We start from the raw sequence: 11132 nt of genomic DNA, 5'->3' as shown, positions 1-11132 counted from the left end.
GAACCCTTCAACTAGTCGTAGAACCAACGGCATTTTGAATTTTTGAGCGCGATCTTAAAAAACCGTTCTACGACTAGTCTTAGGATTTCTACGACTGGTCTTAGACCACCTATGACCGGTCATATTTGACCCAAGATTGGTCGTAGGAAACCAGGATTGGTTATTGTAGTTCGAGTCATAAATTTAGGACTAGTTAAGGACGAGTTGTGACCATCCTACGACTGGTCGAACAGTCTCCAGGACTAGTCGTAAAATAACCAAAAAATTCTAAAAAATTGTAACAAATTAGGACTGGGTGTGGAATTTCTTAGACTGGTAGAACCAGTGCTAGGACTAGTCGAAGAAGGTCCATAACTAGTCTTAGAACAGGCTTAATTCATATAAAAAGATTCAGTTTGAATTATGTATACAAAATGACCTACACTAAGGTCATTCATACCTGGGACATGAAGTATGAACATTGAAACTTCATTCTTTCAGATGAAGGTTGACCTTTGAACCTTATGAAGCTTGAGATCTCTATTTGATGTAGCTTGATCTTAAGATCTTCGATAGGTTGAAATTAAACTTCATCTTGAGTTGCACTTGAGTTTTGAAATGCACTTGCATCTTGAACAAACACTTTTCTTATCGATATAGCTCTGAACATTGATGCTTACAGAAGAAGACAAAATACATGACCTTACATTTCTTGAAGTCGATCACCATACTTGACTTGAAGCATTGCGATGTCGTGTCTTAAATATATATATATATATATATATATATATATATACATATATATATATATATATATACATATATATATATATATATATACATATATATATATATACATATATATATATATATATATATATATATATATATATCAACATAAAAACACAAAACACAAATAGAGGGTTTGGCACAACAAAATTTGACAACTAAAGGAGCATGAGACCATAGCATTTACAGTATCATGACCCTTACATTACTTTTATAAATCTCTTGGATTATTGTTAATCTGAACGGATAACCATCACTAAGAGTAGGGTATTGACCCTCTCCAACTGTACAGATGATGCAGGTAATATACATATTGAAGACCTAGTGGACCATCTCCCTATGAAAGAATATACTAAAAGAATAAGAAGATAATTTTATGATTTAGTTTTGTACTTCCACTGTAAATTCTGACTCATGTGTTGTGCCGCCTTGAGGTGTTCACGTAAATCCATGGTAGCATTAAACATGTTGGTAAATCTCCATAGTGTGAGAATGCAGGGCAATCTGAGTTTTCTATGAATTATATTCTACATTGTGATGGTCACTACGTATGATGAGTCGCACACACTTTGCTAGGCATACATCTCATATAGGTTGTTTGCGCATGCTGATACTTCTCATAGTAGTAGAGTATGTGACGTATCGGAACCCTTACATTACTTTTATAAATCTCTTGGATTATTATTAATCTGAACAAATAACTATCACTAAGAGTAGAGTGTTAACCCTCTCCAACCGTACAGATGATGCAGGTGATGTACATATTGAAGACCTAGGGGACCATCTCCCTATGAAAGAATATATTAAAAGAATAAGAAGATAGTTTTATGATTTAGTTTTGTACTTTCGCTGCAAATTCGATAAATATAATAAGTTCTCATTGAGAGGGCATTTGATTATCTACTGAATTCTTTTACTCTAATGAAAAAATCAATACAACCGATTTTATTCTCGTAAATGTTACATTCATTAATGTATCTGGATGTGATCTAAATGAAAAAAAAGTGCAATTTTTAAAAGCATCCAATTTGTACATTATTAACACCTAGTTTTCTTAGGCACAAGTATAAACTCTGGCTATAAAAATTCAGGATGTTACAGTCTGAATGATATCCTTTGGTAAGAAAAGGTGTCAAATGGACATGTGAACATTATCTTTTCTTGATCTTCATGGGCTATCTCTATTTGATTGTAGCCCAAATATCCATTAAGGAAGCAGTAGTAAGAATGACCAGCTAGTCTTTCCAAAATTTGATCAATGAAGGCCAAAGGAAAGTGGTCCTTCCATTGATGGTATTCAACTTTCTGTGGTCAATGCACATTCTCGAACCAGTAGTGACTCTAGTTCGCATGAGTTCATTTCCAGCATTGGCTACAATGGAGATTTCGAACTTCTTAGGAACCCCCTGAGTTGGTCTCACCCATTGACTATTGGATATAGGATATATGATACCCACATCCAACAACATAAGCACTTCTCCCTTAACCACCTCTTTCATGTTTGGATTTAATCAATGTTGTGGTTGTCAAGAGATTTTTGTATTATCCTCTAGATGAATGCGGTGAATACAAATTAAAAGATCAATTCCTTTGAGGTCCGCAATCGACTATCTAATGGCTCCTTTATGCTCAATAAGAGTAAAAATAATCATACTCTCTTGTTCTTTCTCTAGGTAGGAAGAAATCACCACCGGATATGTCTCATCTTGACATAAGTAAACATATTTGAGATCAGTGGGCAAGGGTTTTAGGTCAAACTTTGTCGCCTTAAGACTAGATGGTAGAGGCACTACATCAGTTTGGGGCAATTTCTCAAATTGTGGCCTCCACCTGTTAATTTCATGTACATGCATCGCATTAAGCAAGGCATCCATCTCCAGAATCATGTCATCATCTAAATCAGGGAAGTAGGCCAAGCACATCTTTAGAGAGTCAGAGTATAGAGTCAAAAGTGCTCTATCTTCCATGAAAGAGTCGATCATGTTAATGTTGTGGGTATCATCTTCATCCTCTGTCTATTTACTCATATTGAAAAAGATATTGATATCTAATGTCATATTTTCAAAGGATAAATTCATAATTCCATTCCTACAATTAATGATAGCATTTGATGTAACAAGGAATGGATGACCAAGAATGACAGGTATCTGAGTGCTCACATCCATAGTGGGCTGAGTATCCAGAATAAGAAAAATCTACTGGATAGTAGAATTTATCAACCTAGACCAACACATCCTCAATGATTCCTCTCGGTGCACGGACTGGTCGATCAACAAGTTGTAATGTGGTCCGGGTGGGTTTTAATTCACGTAGACCCAATTGTTCGTAAACTGAGAATGTGATCAAATTAACACTCGCCCCCAAGTCAAGAAGTGCATGCTTAATCCAGTGGTTCCCAATTACACGTGATGGTTCGGCCATCGGGATCTTTGTATTTTTGTGGCACATCTTGCTTAAGGATGGCACTCATTTTTTTATCAATTTTTTTTTTCTTTTGAATGTTTTGCCATCTTTTAATTATACATAGATCTTTTAAAAATTTGGCATATGAAGGGATTCGTTTAATGACATCCAGTAAAGGGATATTGACCTTCATTTACTTAAGCACATTTAGAATATCCTAGGAGTTAGATAAAAGTATGGTGTAATCAACCATTGGGGGAATGGTGCAATCGACTTGTTTTGAGATTTCGGTTCCATCTTATGTGGGATGTCGCTAAGTCCATCCTTCTTAACTTTTTTTGAGTCCTTAGGCTTTTCAGCCATTGCCGGAATGGTTTTGTCAATTGTCTTTCCACTTCTAAGAGTGGTGATAGATTTAGCTTGTTCCACATGTTGATTGGAAGAGCTTGAGTCACTAATTTCACATTAGGGCTTTGGATTGAGGAGAGGTTAGGTTGGAAAAGTTTATGAAAGTGCCCTAATTTTTTAAATTATGTGAGTGTTGAATCCGTCTTCAAGTGAGCCTCAAGATGAATATTATAAGATCAAGACCTCAACTAGAAAGAAGATCAAGTGCTCCAAATAGGTAAATGAAGCCTCACTTCCCTAACCAAACCCCTTAGGTAAATGACCCCCCATTAAACTTAGTCTTACCTTTAAATATTTGAAAATCATCTTTGGTAAGTTTAAGTGTTGAACACTTAGAATGTTAGAGGAGTAAAACATGAACTACATAGATATATTTGATTGCATCGATGTGTAATCGAAGTCAGTTTCGATTCTATCGAACATGGTTTGATTGCATCGAAGATTAGGCCCATTCTGTCCAGTGAAAAATGACTAAATGCTGAGAATTATCGATTATATTGAATGATGTTAAATTCAAACTTCGATAGAATTGAACCCTATTCAATGACATCGACTTAGGGCACTCCCTCTACACAGATTACATTCAAAAAAGTGTTCATCGATATAATCGAGTCACCTTCGTTTACATCGAGAGTAAGTTCTCGATTGTATTGAGGTGTGTTCAATTGCATCGAAGATAAAGAACATTTTCTCCAACAAGCCATCAAAGAAAATAAAAACTCTTCGATCACATCAAATACCATTCGATGTAATCAAACTTCAAATTTAGATTGCATCGAATGATGATCGATAACATCGAATATCTAGACAAAATCTTTTAGCAACCAAAGGTAATTTTCTGAAGAAAATCTGATGGGATCGAACTACCTTTTGATGACATCGAAGTGCATGTCGATAACATCAAATGGTACTCGATAAAATTGAGCAGAATCTATTCTACACAAAAATGAACATGTATGTGTAGAAAGTCGATACAATCGAATGAGACTTGATATTATCGAAATTCAAATTTTAATAATATCAAAGACTATTCGATAGTATTAATAATGACAGATTTCTGCCCATTTTTTAACCATTGAGATTCTTCTTATATAAATACCACAAGTTGCCTCTTAGTAAAATGAGTTAAAAATTAACAGAGTTTGAAAGAGTTACTTCACATATATTATACCCACTTCCTCATTCCCTCTTCCCATTAGAGTTTATCATTCAATCTTAGCATATGCTTTAACTCAACAACTTATGTGCTTAAGATTGAATTATGAACTCTAGCATTCAGTGATATTCCAACAACCCTACTTGTAGGTTAATCATGTTATTGGAACTATTGAATGCATAGCTCATGGAAACCTTCTCTGTGTGTATTTAAGATCACATCATATCCATAAAGAAGATTAAAAACCCTAAACCTCACAACCTTGGAGCAGTCGTGAAAGCATCAACAATAGGTTGTGATTAAAGGGAGCTAAAGACTCTTCATCATCATCGAATATCTTCACATCGTGAGAGAAAGGGGCTTACCAACTTATTATAAGTATATCTAGTCCGTTGAGTCTAAAGCCCTTTCCTTGTGTAAGATTGGAATTTAGAGTTTGAGTGACAAACTTGCCAAGACCTCTTTGTAGGCCTCTGACGGGAGATTACATAGTCCTTTTGTAGGACTAATTGCCTTGTATAGGCTTAAGTTGTCTTGTGTAGGCTTGGATAGCCTTGGGTAAGCTTCCTATTGTGTCCTTAGGTAGGACTTGTCACCTTAAGTAGGCATTGAAGAGAACCTTGTGTAGGTCCCTTAGTTAACCTTGTGTGGGTTGTGAAGGTTCATAGTTAACCTGATTTAAAACCATTAGATAGTGAAATCTGGAACATCTAGGATAGAGTGCGTCTGCCGGGAGTGGATTAGGCAAGTAGCCGAACCACTATATATGATTGTGTTTGGGATTGTCTTTTGTGCATTGCTCTAATCATGCTTTTGTTCGTCAAATGACTTTTATGATACATGATTTAGTTAATGTATAAGTATTGATAGAAATCAAATCCCACACACAATATACACTATCCTTGTAGGCTTTGTTCTTTATATACAAATCTTGTATAAGCCTATGTGGATTGGACCCTCTATTGGCTTGGAAGCCATAGAGTTGCTTTGGCTTACTCCTTTGATTAAAGTTAGTCACAGTTTGTTCTTAGTTGAAAATAATTTTGAAAAAGTCTTATTCACCCCCTCTAGGACATTTGGAAATACTTTATACTTCAGTAATAGCGGTTTTACCACAATTTCAGTTTTCTCCCCAGTCACTAAGTGTGACTCAATCCTTTGAATTGATGACGCAAACATTCACATTGTTGTTTTGAGATCTTGAAATGCTTGCATTGTGTTCTGGTTGAAGAACTCTTGATTTTGCAAGAATTTTTGAACTGGATCCTCTTGAGTTTTTTTTTTTTTTTTTTTTAAAATTTAGAAGTTAAGGGCCTCTTAAGGATTGGCCATTTGTCCATTCCTCCAACTAAAGTATGGATGGTTCCTCCAATTGTAATTATATGTGTTTGAGGTGGGTCCGCTGAATGGTCGTTGGTAAGTATTGACGGCATTTGATTGCTCATTTGATAAATCTTGAAAAGCAAGGATTGTGGGAAAATTTTACGTCGCATGTATGCTGCTAGCACAAATACCACAAACAACTTCTACGACTTCCCTTGGTTTGATAGTTTTTACCTTCTTAAGTTCCATGGCCTCGACTTTTCTTGTAAGTGTTCACAACCCCAAGTATAGGGTCGCAATGCAGTAATAACCTCAGTGAGACCGAAGTTGAATCCAAAGGGACTATTCTCGTATGTTTCTGAAAGTAACTAGAAGTAGAATTAGAAGAAGATGTAAAACTAACTCTGAATATTTGAAAAGAGTAATTGTGAAGGATATAATTGAAATTTATAAATTGAAAGGTGGGAACTAGGGTGCCAAGGATCCATTTGTATCTATTGGGATGCTACCTTACTTGATTCAAGAGATCCAATAGGAAACAAAGATGATCAAATCTCTGAACTTCTCATCGATCTAGCCTCAATGGAAGATGATTGTGAAGATTGTAAGGGATTCCATCACCCAACCATGCCCAAGAGGTGATGGTGAACAACAGGATTTACTAATCCCATAATCTCAAATAAGAAAAGAAGATGCTTAAAGCTATCGCAGTGTTTACTGTAATTTGAGTCACAATAAACCACTGAAAACTGAAAATATTCCTTAAGAACAACTAGAAATCAATGAAGTTCAAGATAAACATGAATCAAAGCAAAGTAAACATCCCAATAACGCTACAAGCTTCACCTCTTAGCCCTAGCTAAGAGATTTAGCCAACAGTAGACATGATTGAACTAAGAACTCATAAATAAAATATAAAAAATAACTAAAGAAAAAGAAGAAAGACACTTGGCGGTGGCTCTCCACCCTTTACTCGACTCCTTAAACTATAGAAGATACTTAGGAACATCCTAGGGACTCCTATTTATAGTTGTGAATCCTCATCTTACGCACTGACTTGGAATTTCCGTGAACCGCCTCAAGTTACACAATCAATAGCTCTTTTGTGTTACACTTCAGTCGGACCGAAGTCGAGTGTGAAGTTGAGTATGAGCTTGGAAAGGATTCTATTTCAGTAGTTGCCCGATTTCGGTCGGATTGAGCTGGGTTTGGTCGGACCGAACTTAAGTTGTTGGTCAGACTGAATTAACTTTCGGTCAAACTGCATTAACTCCAAAATTCATCGTTCTTCGCTGGAACTTTTTATGCACTTTCGGTTGCACTAAATCCTATTTTTGGTAGGACCGAACTGGGGTTTGATTGGACCGAACCTGTCTATTTTCTGCTGTGGATTCTAAAGTCTTTTAATTCCTTTCTTCATCTTTTGTATTTAGTTTCCTTGGATCTTTGACATGTGAATTCTTCATTCTTGGTCTCCTAAGATCCATCTTTCGCCTTGGTGATTCTTAAGCATCAAATCCATGCATTTAGAATTCTTTTCAATATAAGCTCTCAAATTCACCTCGCAACACAAACATATATAAAATATACCATTAAGTATTATCATGTTCATAAAACCAAGATATAAATAGGGAAACATATGTAATATTTGACACATAACACACTCCCCAACTAGCATTTTGCTAGTCCCAAGCAAAACATGCACGAAGTACTTCTCAGTTCTTAATGTTCAAATCTTCTTCAGAAAACAATCTTTTGTGCAACCGAGTATGAATGAGTAGAATTAAGACAAGAGAGTCGAACTTTGAAAACCTAGAGCCGAATCATATAAGCAGTCAATAAAATATGTTCTTTATCAATTTCTTTAGAGCATAAGTTCCTATATCATATTTTTAAATGTGCTCAGTGAAATTTAAATTACTTCTCATAAGAATACTATCTTTTTATAATATTAGCCATGCTGACCATATCAAGAGTAGTTAAAAACTCAAGTGCTGATTCCGAACTTATCCCCTTTTCCTTCTTTTACCAGTTTTTAATTTTATATCGATAATCTCTTTTTATTCTTTTTTTTTTTTTCAGGCTATACATTTTTTTATATTCTTTTTTAGTCCGGTCTTTTCAGACTGAACCTTTTGTCAATCTTCTGTTTTTTAACTGGTTCTTTTCATCTATATAAGGTGGATAAAATTCTCCAGACTTAATTCTCAATATAGATCAATGATTCTCATATTAACAATCACAAATTCTAGTATAACTCACAGAAAGTAATTTGAAGTGTCTTGTGACTTAGTTTAACATGATATTCAGACTTCGTCTTTAATCAATTAAGTGCACGAACTGTTTGTGATAGATTACTTAGTTGATCAAACTCTAACAATTCAAAATTCAATCTCTATCTCATCATACTCAAAACATTCTTTACATACACAATTTATCATTTTCCAAATAGATTTCCACTTGAAACATTTAAATTTTTAAAAATTTTGCTTAAAACTAAGAAGACACTGATTAGTTTACCTAATCCACACCCCCAACCTAAAATCTACATTATCCTCAATGTAAAAAAAATAACCACACAATGCAAAAGAGGCAACGAAAAGAAAGGAGAAGTGATGGAAAGGTAGTACCTAAAGAAGGAATTTTGAGGCTTTGCCAATGATCTCAACGTGAAGATGGGTTTGCGCAAAAGACTAAACAAACAGAACACAAACTATCCTAATCCTAAATTTTATGAAAGTAATAAATATAACTACACCTCCATCAGACTAAGAGGTCAATCTTGGTAAACAGGATCAATCAGGGGTATGGACATGTCCTCTGAATCAAAATTATTAACAAATGGCTTTAAACGATGTCCTTTCACTTTGAAAACATTGTCATTTGTTGGATTTTAAATCTCGATGGACCTATGAGGATATACAGTAGTAATGGTGAAAGGGTCGGGCCAACAAGATAGGAGTTTACCCAGAAAAAGATGTAACCGAGAATTATACAGAAGGACTTTTTGATCGGTTAAGAATGATTCTGAAGGATGTTCCTGTCATGGAACACATTCATCTTATCCTTATAAATTCTCGAGTTCTTGTATGCATTATTCTGGATTTCCTCGAGTTCATTTAACTGAAGTTTGCGCAACGAGCCAGCGTTGTCCAGGTTAAAATTCAGGTTTTTAATAGCCCAGTAGGCTCTATGTTTCATTTCTACAAGTAAGTGGCAAGCTTTCCCGTAGATGCCTGTTCACAACCCTAAGTGTAGGGTCACGATGTCTTAATAATCTCGGTGAGACCGAGTCGAATCCACAGGGACTAATCATGTGTCTTTTGAAAGTCACTAGAACTAGATCTAGAAGAAGTTGAAAACCTAAATCTGAAATATTTGAGAGAGTAATTGTGAGTAATTAAAACTAGTGAATTTAAAGATAGGAACTAGGGTGCCAAGGATCCACTTATAGCAATTGGGAAGCTACCTTGCATGATTCAAGGACACAACTGGAATCAGAGTCCTATCTTATCTAGTTGGTAAGAAGAGATTTATCAGATCTCTGAAGTTCTCATAGATCTAATCATCAATAGATGAGAGTGGTGAAAATTTGGAAGTGATTCCATCACCTAACCATGCCCAAGAGACAAGGAAAACAACAGGATTTACCAATCCCACAACCAATCATAAGAGAATTGTGAAAGTTAGGAAGGATTCCGTCATCTACCATGCCAAAGGGATAATGGTAAATAATGGGACTTACTAATTTTACAATCTCAATTCAAGAAAAGCAGATATCTCAAGCTATCACAGATTTATTGTAATTTCTCACAACCAAGCATTAAAAATTAAAAATATTCCTTAATAATCAAACTAGAATCTAAGAGAGTTCAACCAAACATGAATCAAAACAAAGCAAACATCCCAATCATACTACAGGCTTCACCCCTTAGCCCTAGCTAAGGGATCTAGCCAACCATAGATATGATTGGATTAAAAACCCTATAAGAAAGTAATAAAAACTAAGGAGAAGGGAAGAAAAACTCTTGGGAAATGGTTTCGCACTTTTGCTTTACTTCTCTAAACCCTAGATATCCCAAAAAGTCCATAAGGAACCCATATTTATAGCTTTGTCTGCATAGATTCGCAAAACTGCATCAAATTTGCGCACTCCGCAATAGTTTTGGGTAATTCTTCGATGTCATAGAACAACCTTTGATGCCATCAAATGACTGGCTTCGATGTGATTGAATAGCCTTCGATGTCATCGAATATTACATCCAATTTGTCCAGCAACTAAACTTGTTTTTCCTGTATTTCTTTGATGTCATCGACCAACCTTTGATATCATTGAAGACCGGCCTTTGATGTCATCTAAGGCCTTCGATGACATCTAAGCTCAAATCCTATGAATTTCTGTACCAATTTCTGCACTAATTTCTACATTTCCTTCCTTTTTCACTTAATTTTCTTAAATCTTGGGTCTTGACATCTTCCATCATGGTCTCTAAAGATCCATTCTTTGCTTAATGATTCTTGAGCATTAAGTCCATGATTTTAGCATTCTTTTCAATCAACGCTCTTAAATTCACCTTACAACACAAACACATGTAAACTATACCATTAAGCCATATTAGGTTTGTAAAACTAAGAAATAAATGGGAAAAAATATGCAATATTTGAGTCTTAATAACAAGTCTAAAGGGAGACATTCTAATTAGGGTCATGAAGGAAGTACAGTAGGCCTATAAAAGCATCGGTCAAGCTAATTGACTAATATTTACGGTCAAGGTTAACCGTTTTCTTTAGAATATGCTTAATTTCCCTGTTAGAAATCTCAGCTTGCCCACTTGTCTGCAAGTGATATGGAATTCTCACCTCATGAGAAATGCTATATTTCTTCATTAAGTTTGCAAATGGCCTATTATAGAAATGTGAACCTCCACTACTAATAATGGCTTGAGGTGTTTCAAACTAAGAAAGGATGTTTTCTTTTAAGAATTTAATGACCGTTTGATGGTCATTGTTCCAGCATGGGATTGCTTCGACACATTTAGTGACATATGTCTACTGTTAGCAAAATGTACAAATT

Source organism: Magnolia sinica, chromosome 14 (assembly GCF_029962835.1).
Source record: "Magnolia sinica isolate HGM2019 chromosome 14, MsV1, whole genome shotgun sequence".
NCBI classification, from domain to species: domain Eukaryota; kingdom Viridiplantae; phylum Streptophyta; class Magnoliopsida; order Magnoliales; family Magnoliaceae; genus Magnolia; species Magnolia sinica.
This window is presented reverse-complemented; position numbering follows the sequence as displayed.